Source organism: Amblyomma mixtum, chromosome 7, assembly GCF_055824585.1.
Source record: "Amblyomma mixtum isolate Tamu chromosome 7, ASM5582458v1, whole genome shotgun sequence".
Classification (NCBI taxonomy): Eukaryota; Metazoa; Arthropoda; class Arachnida; order Ixodida; family Ixodidae; genus Amblyomma; species Amblyomma mixtum.
The window spans coordinates 11,379,361-11,396,625 of NC_143018.1; the positions used below are offsets into that span (position 1 = coordinate 11,379,361).

General features: G+C 43.6%; 1 protein-coding gene across 1 annotated transcript in view; it reads left to right on the plus strand.

The window, feature by feature from the left end:
• Positions 1-17,265, plus strand: part of LOC149335011 (uncharacterized) — a 41,899-nt gene that overhangs the window by 12,553 nt on the left and 12,081 nt on the right. The window contains exon 3 of the mRNA XM_089551703.1: positions 2,171-3,665. The gene's annotated coding sequence lies outside the window, so the exon portion shown is untranslated. The remainder of the gene's footprint in view (positions 1-2,170; positions 3,666-17,265) is intronic.

Consider the following 17,265-nt stretch of genomic DNA (forward strand, 5'->3'; position numbering starts at 1 on the left):
ATCTCTATTTCCTTGCAGTCGGAAAAATGAGCCTTTTGTGTTTTTTTCATTTTCACCTAACATTTGGGTGCTTTTTTTCTTTTTTATTCCTTGCAAAGATGCGTAAGGTATTATATATGTACTACCACGCAGAAGCAGAAGATTAACAGGCTGACCTGCAAAACTCTGAAAAAAAATACACCAGCTCAACAGAAGGGAATCCGGGGACTTGGGAGTATGGAAAGGTAGCGAACATGGGCTTGGGAGGCTGTGCATCTACACGTGGGGAGTTGAGACCTGACCGGAACTTCCTCCTCAGGGTGAAGGCCCTATTTAATCCCCGACAGTGATGAGCGCTTTGCCCAGACGAAGACAAATCCTTTCGCTGAAACATTGGAAAACTCCCTGAGACCTCCCCTTTCCTTGTTCACTTTGTGCTTTCTTCTGCGTGGCAAACCCCTACAATGTGGAATTATAATACAAATGAAAAAAGGTTAAAACAAGCAAAATTGATAAAGTTGACAGCAAATCCGTGAGAGATGCCCGTATCGTAAAATAAAAAAAAAATGGCTGTTATGTACCAGGCTCACAAAATGTTTAAAATGGAAGAGGCTAAAGAAAACGCATGAGAATAGAGTGCAGATTCAAAAATTTTTCGTGCTGCAAAAGAAAATCTTCACTGGCCAAGCCTCACGTGTCAAAAGGCAAAACTCCTTAGTGTTGAACGACACAAAAAGACATCCGACGTGCGCGGGAGCACAGTAAACAGCATTCTGGGGATTATTCTGGGAAGAAGAAAGCCATAAATTAAGCTCGCATCACTCCAGTAGAGATGCAGTCGCCAGGCCTCGGATATGTTTCGCAAATTAGCAAGGCATCGAATGACGTGTCATGACACTTTAGAACTTATTTTGGGTCATCGACGTTAACTCAGGGTTGCTTGTTCAGAATGAGCGTGCAGACATACTTATACCTGTTAGCTGAAATAGCATTGCCTCTATTGAGAAAAGCAGCCCGGAAACATTGCTTCATCTCAGCATTTATTTGAGTTCACTGCGCAGTGCAATGGGTTTCACAGCAGAGCGCCATGACGGCTTGATGATGAAATATTAAAAGGCGCGAGCAAACAAGAAAGAAAACACAGAGTAGACAGGACGGGCGGCAATTGTGTGCTACGATATGGTGCCATTCTTGTTTGCTCACACGCATTCGCATTTCTCCAGCTACGTCTATTGACCAGCTAACTCAAACCAGTGTTTTGACGGCTAGGGAGTAGCAGGTTCTTTTTTCTCCATTTTCTCTATCCCAAAACCGCTCTACATGTAAAGATGGCGGGTCCAAATGGTGGCCACATATAGTAGCCGCAGCCCTATTACATCTTAGGCGGCCCAAACGATCAATAAACCAGTAGCAGACGTAAAACAAAGCTTTTTAATTGAATACAGTCGATACTCTGGACTGGTTTCTTGAGCTGTTCGGTGACTCAATTAAAACAGTTCATCTGAATTCATCCCGAGATCCTCTGCTATACTAGGGATAAAAAAACAACAACATTATTTTGGGGCCCAAGAAAGTCCAGGCAGCTAGGTCGTTTGGAAGACCCTCCGGTTATCAGGGAATTTGTCACCCTAGCTTATAAGTGTTGCGTACCACCATCTTGTCAGCTAAGGAAGAGACCAAAACTAATGAAATTCGTCCCACAGAACTGAGTTCCAAGACGTACGAGTCCTGTTCCAAAGAAAGAAACAAAACGGTCATAGATGTAGTTAGCCAGTCCAAGCATCGAAGATTAAGAATGGAAGGCGATTCAGTCCTGTGTTATGTGGCCACAGGAATAGGCAGGGGAGGATTTGATATGGGTGCTACGAACCCCCCCCCCCCCCCCCCCCCCCTCCCCTCAACACTTTCGACGAAAAAAAGTGGGGAAATGCAAAAGTGTCAGTTTACTCGAGCTATCCTGAATCCTGTACACTGAATTGAGCCTTGAAAATAAAGTTAAATATGTGTTTATATGCTGCATTGTATAAAGTACAGCAATAAGAAAGCCTTCTTTGATTACTCTATAAAACAGCGATAAACAAGTGTTGGTGTATCGTCTTGCATTATAATGTACGATAATGAAAAACGTGGGAAGTAATTGTTATAAATCGTAAATATTAATTATTGCTTTTGTCTATTCCCATCTATGCAGTTATAAACGCACCAAAATTCCAGTCTGGGGGAAATCTGGTGCCTCGGCTGGCTGCAGACAAGACACTTCACTGCAAGCCCCACCATCGTCGCTTGCCGCGCAGCCTTCTTCCCAACGTCTCCTTTAAGCGGGGGGTTCGTCGTAGACGTCACCAGAAGACGCAGGAGTTGCCAGCGGAAAGCTCTGACAGGAACCACGGACCGCGCACAGGGCTCTCCTATGTCTCAACGGCATAAGAACGAAGGGCCATGGGCCGACAGGACGCTAAGCCAGTTAAAAGAAAAGGAGTTAGAAAAGGGAAAAAGGCTCACGGAAAAGATTTCGAGCTGCGTCCGAAAAGGAGGATGACCTGAATTAACCTTCGATGATGGCCCCAGTTGACTGCCTTTGCGAACGTATCATGCAAGCCATACCAGTGACTGTAGCCGTTTACGGAGCATCATTTTCAGCATGCGCCACCCGTGACCCGTCGTCGTTCAGCAGATATAAGTTTTCTGAGCCATCATCGTGTCTCGGGAACTACCACCAATCACGCCGTCAGAAAAGAACTGATCTGATTGAAATATCTCTGGCCCGATCTCGTGAGTTGTTTCCACTCACCAATTAAAAAAAAAAAAAAGAAGGTCCTCGCAATGACCGCGGACTTTCAGAGGGCCTTTCAAGAGGACTTTAAGGAAGGTACAATGAGTGACAAAAGGGAGACCCATAAAAGACCGGTGACTAGACACCATCTCGAAGAAATAAAAATGCCTTTGCGTCGTACCTGAGCTGGAGACATAAAACTGTGTGTGTTTCGGCTTTATTCCCCGTCAGATGTGCGGTTTATTCTCTTTTGTGCGCGTAGAGTACTGCATTCTTGAACAGCATCAGGGCGAAACACCGGGAAACGGCAAGGAAATCTTAACCGTGGCCGGTTGTGCGCAAGTGTTACATCCATGTGTTTTAGTCCTCACCAGTGTGATTTGTGATGTTGAGGGTTCAGTGCGTTGGTTGTGCTGCTGTGTGCCGATGCAGTTGGGCTTACAACTACAAGTGAAGCTCGCCAGCTGCAATAAGCGGTTTTGTGCTGCTGGGAATGCCGCCATTTGCATCTGCTTTACGTCTCAGCGGAGCTGCAGTCATCACACCCCACATGTTGAGCTTTTTTTTTTTTTACCGAGCGATACGAGGTTCAATTCTTCGTGGTCGTTTATCGTGGCAGTGTATCACCACAATGACGTCGGAAAACCGAAGAGCAGGAAGCAAGGATTACCCGTGGCCTGCCAATGGGAAGATCTTATACGCATGAGTGGCTTTACTCCTCATCGGAATCATCGCACAGCTTGTGTTATGCTTCGATCGGTGGCTGAATATGCGATCCAACTTTCTGTGGAAGTGATATGTGCGCCTAGATGTCAAAGAAAATGGCCGGTTGGGCCAGTGGTTACTGTGTTCCGTCGTTCCAAACGTGTGAACGTCTTTCAGAGGATTACACGAAAGGGTCTTCGTTCCTAAGGTGAGCACTACTTTCAACTTTCCCTTTACCTGCTGAGAAGCGTGGTTAGCTGTTTCATGACCATATTGTGCGGGAATGTCTTGCTGCTGAACTACTTTTCAAGTTTTGGAATATTTTGCCTTAGTGCGACATGAAGAATTATTTTCTTACACTCCGGAGAAACTGTCTTGCTGTAGTTAATATTGCTGGTTTTTGATATTGCTATTGAATGGTAGGGACGAGCATTCCCTTTTATGCCGTTATATATACCATTTATGTTATTAGCGTACGTTTACTGAATCTCTGATTTTACTTGCGAATCGAGGTGTGTGTTTTTAAGCTCAAATGAAGTTTTTAGCTAAAATCCACACTTGAACTGCTGTACACGCGTGAAGCACGAAACAGTTATGAGGCCAGATCGCAAGAGAGGAGCGCCCGGCTATGTTTCTGTGAAGCCGCACAACAGTGAGAGAGCAGCCAATATGGTCGGCGCTAAATGGCAATGAAAGCGACAAGTGGACACGGTATTGTTTCCTAGATGCTTATAATACTGAACCGAAAAAAAAATTTGATAGGCTCAAATTGGACTGAACGTGGCCAGGCATAACTTGGCTGGTGCTATCATTCTACTGTAACGAACTGTCCGTTTTGCAGGCAATGTTTTGTCAATGGCTCGTGGTCGAGGGTGCAAAATGGTGTGTAAGTGTCAATTTGGGGTCTAGACGCGCCGACTTCACTCGGCGATAGCAGAAACTGCGGGAACGATGTTGTAATACCATGAGACACAATATACCAGGTGTTTCCGGGACGGTGATCAGTAATAAGGGAGTAGTTACTCATTGGCATCCACCCAAGAGCAGCCCTACAGCTACATTTTGAATATCAGCCTTAGTGCCCTCGAAAGCTGGAGACGTGGAATGCTCGCTTGTGCCTGGATGAGCTCAAAATACCTTTATGCAACTATATGAGATAATATTTCTTGGCCTTTCAACCACTTCTCTTTTATGGGTCTAGCTCCCGGCGGAATTCGAGATCAGAGCAGACGCCGTTAGCTTCCTTGTATGTTCGACATGTTTTAAAGCGCCCTGCTCGGTTGTCTCAGCAGCCATATTCGTACCATTGTAACGTTTTGAGTAGCGAAAAGTTAGTAAAGCACCAGTTTACAAAAAGAGCCTTGAAATATTATATAAGGTCGCATGGAACTACGGTTGTAGTGCCAGTGTGACAACGTAACCGTGATAACGCTGACCTACGCCAATACAGTCACGGAACGAGAGACCACGCAGGACTTCAGTTTCTAGGAAATGTTGGGTTGGACCACTACTTGAACCTTCTAGACGGTGTTAGCGGACTGACCTGCGAACATGAATGGTCAACATTATCTAATTTATGCTGGCGTGCAGGAGCCAGGAGTACGTTCTATGGTCTCAAATCTTGCTGCTTACTGGAGGCTTGAGCATGATGAATACTTTGCATGTAACAAAACCTAGTTTACCATGTGTTATGAGGCGTTGAAATTGTTTTTCAGGCAACACTGGCTTACGCCATGCGGTTCGGTCCAAAAATGGCTGCTTTTTTTCTGTAGTAACGTATTTTGACATCCTTATCATGCACTTCATGGAAACGATTGTTTTGCATCCCGGTTTCTCTAAAGAAGAGATCAATTTTAAAGCAGCCTATTTTACTCTCATTATCTGCCGACAGGGTCCAGTTTCAGCCCTTGTGAGTTTGCTGGCTGCTCGAAGGCCTTCAGCCTGCTAGAAATTTGGCGATCTTTCAATGAGTCCTCATGCAGCTACCTCATCTGGGCTAACTCTCCGCTAAACAAAGCCATTCTATTAAAACTTGTGTCAAAGAAAGCCGAACTGAATGTTAGTCACTCAACTTTGTTCACTGCTACGCCGTAGTTTGTTGCCTCCCGTGAACTTCAGCGCGAGTTTGAGGCCATGTGCCTCAGTCGTGATTATTGACACTCTTCATGCTGATTCCTTGGGGTAGGGGAAGGATGTATGGGAAAAGATGCTGCTGATCATTGCGTGCTCTACTCATGAGGACTGTAAGGCTCCCGTCACTGGCGTCTTGCATACAGTCATATTCGCTTCGGCTCTCAGGATGGCCCCGTCTAATTCATTCGTTCTTATTCAACTCTTATTGCCTCTTCTACGTGCACGTCGCTGTGATGGCGGCCGAGTGGATGCCAGTTTTAAGGCCTCCGTCACTCCTGGCTCAATGATTCGCGGTGCCACCGGTAGGAAGCGCTAAGGTTGTGTGTTCAGACGCCAACGCGGAATCCCAGGTGTGCAGGCTGTGCAGTTATTGGTGTAAAAAGCCGCGGAGGCCTTTAATTGCAACTGGCCCCATTGCAAATTCATCGCGAAAACTTTCGTTACCATATCAGGCTTCTTGGTGTCCTGATCAATCAATCAATCAATCAATCAATCAATCAATCAATCAATCAATCAATCAATCAATCAATCAATCAATCAATCAATCAATCAATCAATCAATCAATCAATCAATCAATCAATCAATCAATCAATCAATCAATCAATCAATCAATCAATCAATCAATCAATCAATCAATCAATCAATCAATTTATCGTCCCTTGGTCACACGGGCGACAGTGAATATCAGTGTCACATCATGAGATGGTAACCAACCGCTTCAAATTATTTCGACGCTTTTTGCTGCAACTTGCAAAGAATGTGGACAGGAGGTAGCGTGGCCAGTTCGCCATCATACAGGGCGTTTCACCTAAGAGTGGTAGCAACTAGAAAAAAAAAGCCTTTTTGAGTTAGAGGAGTGCTTTCTTCGGCATAGCCTTATCGGCGGTAGTGCGCATCAGGCAATATCAAAAATGTGCTAGCTGCCAGGCTGATTAAGTAATATTAGGTACTTAACCTTCTAACTATTACAGTTGGCTCCTCCTTTATTGAGAGGTTTCTAGCCCACCGTAGGTAATACCCATATCAGTTTTTACATTTGCGAAAATGCCATTCTCGTCGCCGTTGCAGTGCAAGGAATTTAAATGCCGCACAGGGGCGAAACCGAACACGCGCGTCCGGAGAGAGCGCTGGTCACAGGTTAGAGCGAGCGTCACACAGTGGCGCGCCTTTCACGTGTTTCCTGCCCGCTCGCCGCTCCAAGCCAGACGCAAGGCTGTGCGCATGATAGGCTGCGTAAACAACCCTCCTACGCGCGCAGAACGCTCGAATTACAGGTTAATTTGTGAAGCGCTCGTTGCTAAGCAGATAACGGAGCAGCCCCATGCGGTTACAAGACGTGCTCACGTAGGCCAGTGCGGGAACGGAAGACAATTGGAAAAGTGCCGGCTTGCATTACGAGCTCTTATCAGATGTAGATCCGGTGGGGCGAAATTGTTCCTTCGTTATTTTTTATATATGTCTAAATCGAACACGTTGGAAACTTACTTAGGTGTCGGCGCGCTAGCTGCAATTTTGTAGCAAAAGGTTGCAAATATATACTTGATGATGATGACCGCTTGATGATGAACTTAATGCCGGCGCTCGCTTTGCTGATGTGTTTACGAGAGGTATTCAGAAAGTTTTAAACTTAACTTAAATGTGAACACAATATGAACCCGGTATTTCACTGTTTCATAAATACTCCGCCATCTTTCTAGGCTACACATGCAAGCTACGCCGCTTTCCTCAAATCAAATCAAAATAATTTCAACATAACGTACATTGCCACGCTGCGGGTGCAGGCAAAAAGCCTTCTGGAGGCTTGACGAGACCAGCACCCCACTAACAAACACTTGGCAGAAACAGCAGTGATGATCATTATATTAGGAATGAACACAAAACAATAGGAAAATTCGGAAGAACACGAAGAAAAATAAAGCGAATGACTTGTGCAATCTGCTTTCACAATGAGGAGATACACTCCGAGTCAAGGGTGGTTGGCAAACAGTATTTTAACATTTGTTGCCCATAATTTGCTCGGGTGCGAGGAACTACTCAGCGGACAATGCTACGCGTGTTGTATATATTGGCTCGTGAAGTTAATGAGGCAAGATGTTTGAGGTATGCGTCAATTTTGGATATGCCGTGGCGGTAGCGTGAAGTGAGTTTTGAATCGTGCAATGCGGTGGCGGGTAGGAGCTTCAATTCATCAAATGTTGGTGTTGTGTGGGGCATTAAAGTTGGCGTTTTTTGTGATACACATTGCATTTTTTTGTAACCTGAAAAGAATGTTACCATTAGTTTGCGTGGTAGTGCCCCAAATCAGAAAGCAGTAGCTCAGCGTGGAAAAGAACAATTAATTATAGAGTTGCAATTTACTGTTTTGTGGCAAAAGAAACCGTAGCAGCGCGACAACAAGCCGATTGTGTGGGCGAGTTTGGAACGAATGTGGGTGATATGCGAGTAATTTGATTTTGCCTCACGAAAATTTGCAAGCTGCTTGGCGGCAAAAGTTGAAGCCAAATACACCATGAAACATCGAGCACCGATCAAGCTTGCAACAAAAAGAACAACAGCCCCGGCAAGTATTAACAAGCGCATGAATGATGTTTATGGGAACTGTGCGGGATCAAGATATGCAGTTTTGTTTAGGCATGGCTGGCAGGCTCTGAAAGAGGATCTACGGGCCAGTTAGCCGGTTTTGGTAACCACTGAAGAATTGTTGCTCAAAGTGGAGATTGAGAAAGAGGAAAAGAGAGGGCAGGGAGCTTAACAAGAAGTATGATCCAGAATTGTTATTCTGCGCCGTGAAAAAAGGAAGAGGGGATATGAAAGAAAAAAAAAATGGTGGAGAAGGGTGGATTAAGAAGCAAGGAAATCAAGTAAGGACATGCGCCCTGCAAAGTCGCAGCCTGTCGCACAAGAACGACCTCAGGAATCAAAACAGTGCTCTGTGTAGATTCAAGGCGGTCGATCGCTGTTGTCTCAACTCCAAGGATTTCGCTCTTCGTCAGAGGGCCGGGCCGTGGCGGTCCAAACCACAGTGCATGCGTTTGTCCTTCGGCGTTGAACACAGGGCATTCACAAAGCAGACGTTGTATTGTCTCACTTCTGCGACAATTGTCGTAAACAGGGCTGTTGGCCTTTGCAATGAGGAATGAGTTCAGGTTTGTGAAATCAACATTGGACCGCAGTCGGCAGAGCTAAGTTTAGGCACGGTAGACAAGGTGGGAGACACAAGTGTAGTCCGGAGTTGGATGAATCGGGGCGTGGGTTGGCAGGTTCGCAAGAATTCCATGCGTCAAGTATGAGCTCCCGCACAGGCATGTGAAACTAACCGGGAGCATGAATGCTTGAGATAGCATTGGTTGCAAGAATACAGTGGTTGCGGGCAGATCGGCAGTATATTAAGAAACAAGATCAATCAAGCTAAGGATTCCTTTTTTAATATTACGCTTGGGCGTTTTCTCAGTGAAGCACCGGAGAAGTTCTGGCGATACATTAATGGCGACAAACAACGCAATGTGTCATTAATAGTTGATGGTTCACCTGTCACAGGCTCAAAATATACTGCTGGTGTGTTTAATGAGTACTTCCAATCAGTGTATACCGATAAAACCTCGAGTTTTCCTTCTAAGCCAGACGGCTACATTTCTTTAATGCCAGATGTTACTATCTCCCGCGAAGGTATTTTGAATCTTCTTCTGAAACTTGACGTTAAAAAGTCTAGTGGGCCTGATAACATCCCTCCAGCTTTTCTCCGCCGTTACGAAGAATGGTTATCACATTACTTATATATTATTTTCAACGCTTGTCTGTCTCAGTGCGCAGTACCATCGGAATGGAAAACCGCACGTGTCGTACCAGTTTTTAAAGGCAGTGAACCATCTCGCGTATCTAATTATCGCCCAATATGTTTGATCTCGACCAGTTGAAAAATGTTCGAGCATGTGATCTGCCGAGCTCTGACGGAATTTTTGGAATCGACCCATTTTTTATGTGATGAGCAGCATGGATTTAGGCGTGGTTTATCTACGGTCTCACAACTGATAACCACTTGCCATGATTTTTCTATTGCAATTAATAACAAACAACAAATGGACGCTGTTTTTCTTGACTTCGCCAAAGCCTTTGATCAGGTTCCGCTCACTAAACTCATACAAAAGCTTTACACTGCCGGAATCAATCCTAATATTATTGACCTTATTAGAGCCTACTTAGAAGACAGATTTCAATATGTTCGTGTTAACGATGAGTACTCTGATGAACTTCCGGTTTCATCTGGTGTTCCGCAAGGATCAGTTCTGGGGCCTATTCTATTTTTAATTTACGTAAATGACATTATTAATGTGTTTGATTCCGAAGTTAGAGTTAAACTATTTGCAGATGACTTCGTTTTATATTCCTTAGTTAACTCCACACCGGACCAAATTAAGTTTAACAGTAACCCGCAGAAGATCTCAAACTGGTGTAACCAATGGGGTATGTTTCTTAACGTTTAAAAAATGTTCCGTACTTAGAATTTGTAAAAAGAAAACTGTTCTGATACATTCATATTGTATAGCTGGCGTACCACTTCCAGAAACTTCCAGGGTTCGATCCCGGCCGCGGCGGCTGAATTTCGATGAAGGCGAAATGCTAGAGGCCCGTGTGCTGTGCGATGTCAGTGCACGTTAAAGAACCCATTTCGAAAGATCTTGCATCCCAGTGTATTCATGTATCTACTGACTTAGAAATGGTTTGGGCCATCGTTGAACTAAACCACCACAAGATAATCATTGGTGTTTGTTACCGCCCCCCAAACCATTCATCTAACTTCGTAAATGAGGTACATGATATCATTAACATCGTTACATGCCGTTATCCCACGTTACCTTTATTTCTGCTTGGCGATTTTAACCTACCAAATATAGTATGGAACACTGGATCTCCAACCTTACAGCCTTTTTCTTCATTAGCCAATGAGTTCTTAGAAATGTGCTCTGTTTTTTCGTTTTCGCAACTTGTTACGCAGCCTACAAGAATTATGGAATCTGCCGCAAACACACTGGACCTTGTATTAACAGCGCAACCTGATCTTGTTTCCGACATCACGTACTTACCCGGCTTGAGCGACCATTCGGCCCTTTCATTCAACTTGAATATCTTGCGACCAAAAACCGTTAAAAAATTCAAACCGTTTCGAAATTATGCAAAAGCTAATTTTGAAGCCATTAATACTGAATTATCAGTCTTCCTTGACGTCTTTCTACAAGACTTTGACTGCCGTAGTGTTCAGTCTAACTGGAATATGTTTTCTTCCAAAATTGCTGAATTAACAAACAAATACATCCCACTTCGCACCCTTGTCTGTAACCATAACGCTCCATGGTACAGCACCTGTCTCAAGCGCTTGTCTAATAAAAAAAAGCGTCTCTACAAATCTGCGAAAGGTTCTGTTAGCATAACACGGTGGACTAAATACAAACTGGCAGCCCATGAGTATTTAACCGCGCTTAAACAAGCAAAGAATAACTTTCTTCATAATACCCTGCCATCAATGCTTAAAACCGACATAAAAAAATTCTGGCGTGTGATTAACCCCAAAGCGGATGACATGATAACCTTGATTGACAGCTCTTCCAATGTTATTCCAGCTAACGAATGTGCGTCTGTACTTAACGAAGTTTTCCTGCGCAACTTTTCTTCAACTACCAATATTACGCCCCAATCTACGCACAACAATGTTTATCCAGCAATGTTTCCCATAACCATTGAAGCAGAAGGCATCGAATCAATAATTTCATCTCTAAAACCATCTTCCGCTCCTGGGCACGATTTAATCAACGCGAAAGTTTTGAAAAACACGAGCTGTTATTCTTCCATTTTTCTAACAAAGATATTCCAGCAGTCGCTCGAAAAAAGTTCTTTGCCGGCTGAATGGAAGGTAGGGAAGGTGATCCCACTCCATAAATCAGGTGACAAGCATTGTCCTTTTAACTACCGGCCTATCTCGCTCACTTGCATCCCATGTAAAATTCTAGAACATGTCCTTGCCTCAAATCTAGCTAGCGTTCTCGAATCTAATTCATTTTTCTCACCATCGCAACATGGCTTCCGCAAGACTTATTCATGTGAAACACAACTAGTATCATTCACGCATCAGCTAAACGTCATCCTTGACCGCTGTTCACTTGCCGACTGTATAATTTTAGATTTCTCGAAAGCATTTGATAAAGTATGCCATAACCTTCTAATGTTTAAGTTACATCAACTTAACATTGATCCCAAACTGCTTGCTTGGATCGAATGCTTTCTTTTTAACCGTTAGCAATTTGTTTCTGCTAATGACTCAACCTCGCAGCCAAGTAAAGTACAGTCCGGCGTACCTCAAGGGTCGGTACTTGGTCCTCTACTTTTTTTAATTTACATTAATGATCTACCCTCTTGTGTTTCCTCTAACATTCATTTATTCGCAGATGATTGCGTCATCTACAGGGAAATAATTTGCGACGATGACATATCTTCTCTTCAATCAGACCTTAACGCTATCTGTATTTGGTGCCAATCATGGTCAATGGAATTAAACATCAAAAAATGTAAATTTCTGCGTGTATCAAGAACATCCGGCCAGCTACCTTCCTATCACCTTAATAATGTCCCTCTAGATCCTGTTTCTTCTTATAAATATCTTGGCATCCATATTACTAGCAACCTCACTTGGTCCATTCACACTTCTTACGTAATTAATAATGCTAATCGCATGCTGGGATATCTAAAACGTAATTTCTCTAAGGCACCTTCTTCCCTAAAACTACTTCTATATAAGACACTGGTCCGCTCAAAGCTAGAGTATGCTGCAGCAGTGTGGGATCCCTTTCAACAAAACCTAATTCACTCATTAGAAATGGTCCAGAATAATTCTGCTCGTTTTATTGTATGTAATTATAACCGAACTGCCAGCATCTCTGCAATGAAATTAAATCTCAGCCTGCCATCTTTAGCATCTCGCCGTAAAGCCCTTAGACTCTCACTTTTTCACAAGATATTTTATCATCCTTCACTTCGCCACGAACTGATCTCCCCTCCCCAATACATTTCATCAAGGCTAGATCACAATAACAAAGTCGGAATTCCATTTTGCAATACCAATGCCATGTTTCAGTCATTTCTTCCGCGCACAGCTGCTGAGTGGAATCACCTTCCTGCATCTACCGCTACCATTACTGACAACCAACGCTTCAAAACAGCATTAGAAAACTTTGTATAAGTAGGAGCATCATCTTTTTTTTTAATTCTATATTCTTGTTGTTTTTTGTACGAGCGTTTTGTTTGTTTGTTTTTCACTGTATTGCTGCGCTGTATTTTGTGCATTTTGTGTATTATATACTATTAACCAGCACACCAAGAACCCAACAGCTAATAATGTATAACTAGGAGCAATCATTTTTGTATTACTAATTAGTTTGCTGCACTGTACATTTTTTTTCTTAAATTTTTGTAACCACTCCCCTCTATAATGCCTCTGGCCCTGAGGGTACACGAAATAAATAAATAAATAAATAAATAAACCCCAGGTGGTCGAAATTTCCGGAGCCCTTCACTACGGCGTCCCTCATAGCCTCAGTTGCTTTGGGACGTTAAACCCCAATAAACGAAACGAAACGAACTTCCAGAAACCTCGCCTGTGAAATACCTTGGAGTTCAGATAACTAATTGCCTAAACTGGTATGCTCACATCGATATTACATGCGGGAAAGCTCTGAAGACTCTGGGGTGTTTGAGGCGTAAGCTTTCAAAGGCCCCAAAACATGTCAAACTGGCAGCGTATAAGGCTTTGGTGCGGCCTCGTCTGGAATATGCTTGTTTGTGGGACCCACTTACGGCCAAGAATATCTCCAAATTAGAAAGAGTGCAGAGGACAGCGGCCCGTTTCATTTACAATCGATAGAAACGAACAGATAGTGTATAAGCTATGATCAATTCTATTGGCCTAGAATCTCTTCAGACAAGGCGCACTGAAGCAAGATTGAAATTTTTGTACCTAATATATAATAATCTGATTAGAATAAACTCCCATGATTATATTACTCCTGTTTCACGAGCAAGTACGCGTTACAACCATGGAAAAATGCTGCAAGAATTTCGTGCACACTCTAACACAGTTAAGCACTCATTTTTTTTTCAGATCAATTGCAGAGTGGAATGAATTGCCGAAGTGTGTAGTGAAAAGACCAAATGTAGAAACGTTTGTTGATAATTTGAGAGTCTTTTCTATGTGAAACTCTTGTCTTTTTGGTTTCTTTTTCGCATCATCGTTTGCTCTTGCATGAAGTTCGTGCGTATCTTGTTTTTTTATTTGTATCTGTGCTCATGCCCTTGCTCATGCCTGCTTGGAGTCGAGCGACTCTGCAGTATTAAATAAATAAATAAATAAATAAATAAATAAATAAATAAATAAATAAATAAATAAATAAATAAATAAATAAATAAATAAATAAATAAATAAATAAATAAATAAATAAATAAATAAATAAATAAATAAATAAATAAATAAATAAATAAATAAATAAATAAATAAATAAATAAATAAATAAATAAAAGATCGGGTGGCTTCGTCCGCACGGTGGTCTCCTGTATCGCCGCAGTGTCCCAGCAGTCATCGGAAAAGTAGGTTGTGTTGTCGGTTGATGACGGTACGTGTCACGGAATTTAGACACAAGTTGTTCATGAGTTGCGCGGGGTAATGCAGCTTGCAAGCTTTTGAGGGTAGCTTTCGAGTTAGAAAATAAAACATACCTCTCCAGTTGATTCATTTGTTGAAGTAACTGAATACTGGCCTAAGGAGCCACAAGCTCGGCACCTGTCGAGGAACGTGGAAAGCACAGTTTTGATAAATAGGTTCTTGACAATTCTTCGGGATGCGGCAGGATCGGGCATAGTGTAGGGTGTGTAGAAATTATCTCTGCAGAAATTTGTGTGTGGTCGAGGTATGCTCGCTCTGTGTGACCAAAACATTGGCAGCCGATGTGAGGAATCATCATCATCAGCCTGACTACACCCACTGCAGGGCAAAGACCTCTCCCATGTCTCTCCAATTAACCCCGTCCTTTGTCAGTTGCCGCCACTCTATCCCCGCAAACTTCTTAATCTCATCCGCCCACCTAACTTTCTGCCGTCCCCTGCTACGTTTGCTTCCTCTTGGAATCCACTCCGTTACCCTTAAGGACCAGCGGTTATCTTGCCTTCGCATTACATGCCCTGCCCAAGCCCATTTCTTCCTCTTGATTTCAACCAAGATGTCATTAACCCGCGTTTGTTCCCTCACCCACTCCGCCCGCTTTCGATCTCTTAACGTTACACCTATCATTTTCCTTTCCATAGCTCGCTGCGTTGTTCTTAACTTAAGCCGAACCCTCTTTGTTAGCCTCCACGTTTCTGCCCCATAGGTGAGTACCGGTAGGATACAGCTGTTGTATACTTTTCTCTTCAAGGATATTGGTAAGCTACCATTCATGATCTGAGAGAACCTGCCATATGCGCTCCACCCCATTCTTATTCTTCTAGTTATTTACCTCTCATGATCCGGATCTGCGGTCACTACCTGCCCTAAGTAGACATATTCTCTTACTACTTCCAGCACTTCGCTACCAATGGCGAACTGCTGTTCCCTTGCTAGGCTGTTGAACATTACTTTGGTTTTCTGCATGTTAATTCTTAGCCCCACCGTTCTGCTCTGCTTGTCTAACTGATTGATCATGCTTTGCAGTTCTTGTCCTGAGTGGCTTAGCAAGGCAATGTCATCAGCGAATGGCAAATTACTCAGGTATTCTCCAGATGTGAGGAATATTCGAGTGAAACATTCTCATGAAACACGGCCGTCACTGCTGATGGCAGCTTCTTTTACGGGTGGCTGGTGACTGAGTATGAAACACGGGTATACTTCTTGGACCTTGAAAACAAACGAGAGAGCATAGTGTATGATATCCCAGTCAATATCTGGACGAAGTGATGGGCATGAGCAGGGCGTGTAATGTACAGGCGAGTAACCCACATCCCTTTAGGGCAACAGTCTGGACTCCAAGAGACGGTAAGTGTAGCAAGGGAAGGCAGAATGGCACGTGAAGAAATGAGATTAGGTAGCATGCAAGGGAAAACTGGCCGCAGCTGGAACAGGACTGATTAAGTCACTGGGAGGGGGGACAATTGTCCTGCAGTGGACGTAGGCAGATGATGAAGATGATCATGATGAAAGTCACAGATTGGTTATGCGGCGTCTTGCTGTTTTTGTTTGTGGCCTTTCCATTATGAGATTAGTTAACTGAGCGCAGCACATTGCAAATACGTTTATGTGTGCATACGGCTGTAACTAACTGGTAGGGCTTTGCAAGTAATTCTTCGATATATCTTGTCTGATTTGCTTCACCAAAGAGAAAGCTAGCAGTCTGCATGATGGACTTGGAAATCATTGTAGATGCACCCGCGAAAGCCTAGAAACTCCTTCAGCAGAAATTGATTTTTCCCTATTACGCAATGGTAAAAAATTACCAAGCCTTTCCTTCCCTTTGCTCTTTTTTATTTCTATTGCACCTCTCATAAAAACCGATGTGGATGACGTTGATAATGATTTTTATGGCGCAAAGGCAAGAAGTCGTCTACAGAAGATGTGGTCGGAGGGCCATTTCGCAAGCATTTCACCTCAGATAAGCGGAGAACCATGCCAGGAGAAAGCTGGTACCCATCATGTCACGGGTGGGTATCTGGCTGTACTTGGGGTCTAACACCGCGACTACCGCATGGCAAGCGGGTGCTCAAACCACTCGGCCTTCTCTGCGGTCGCAAACCGATGTTTTGTTGTTGTTGTTGACTTATATGAAATTGGCACATACCCACGACGAGGGATTGGACAAAGCTTGGCGCAGTCTTAAACGAGATATTAAATTGGTATTTTTGCTGCACGTATCTTTGGTAAATTACGCATTTCCAAGGTGGGATTAGCTACACAGAGAATAAATCAAAGCCTAGCGTAGCCGTGTTCTCTAAGCGGTTCGGGGCAGCTTCAGATTATGTTGAATACGTTGGAGACCTAACCGCAGCCCGAAAAAGCTTTTTGCGAAACACATTCCGCACTGATCACGCACAGCTCTTCACAGCAATCAGCTTAAGACACCGTGCGTGTAACTCTCGCAGAAGAGTTGAAATCTGGGTTAGTTGGTACATACTTAAGAAAAACCAGCCAAAAAGACGGGGACAAAGGAGAGACGAGGCACACACAACGACTGGACTATCAATTGTGATAGTCCACAGTCCACAGTTGATAGTCCACAGTTGATAGTCCGGTCGTTGTGTGTGCCTCGTCTCTCCTTTGTCCCCGTCTTTGATAGTCCACAGTCCACAGTTGATAGTCCGGTCGTTGTGTGTGCCTCGTCTCTCCTTTATCCCCGTCTTTTTGGCTGGTGTTTCTTAAGTGTAACTCTCATTTTTATCGTATGGGACGCTACCAAACGGTTTGAAAAGTTTCTGGGAAGCAACGTGCTTGTCTGCAGGAGAAGTTTAAGCAAGTATACATTAAGACGCGGTGGCAGTCCTATGATAGGTGGACCCTTATACCGTACAGCGCAGTAAGGAATCAAAGAAGGGTTTGAAAAGAGAATGAAAACGCAGACAACGCTTACGTCAGTAAAGAAAAAAAAAGCAGAGAATGCTTACGCTCGCA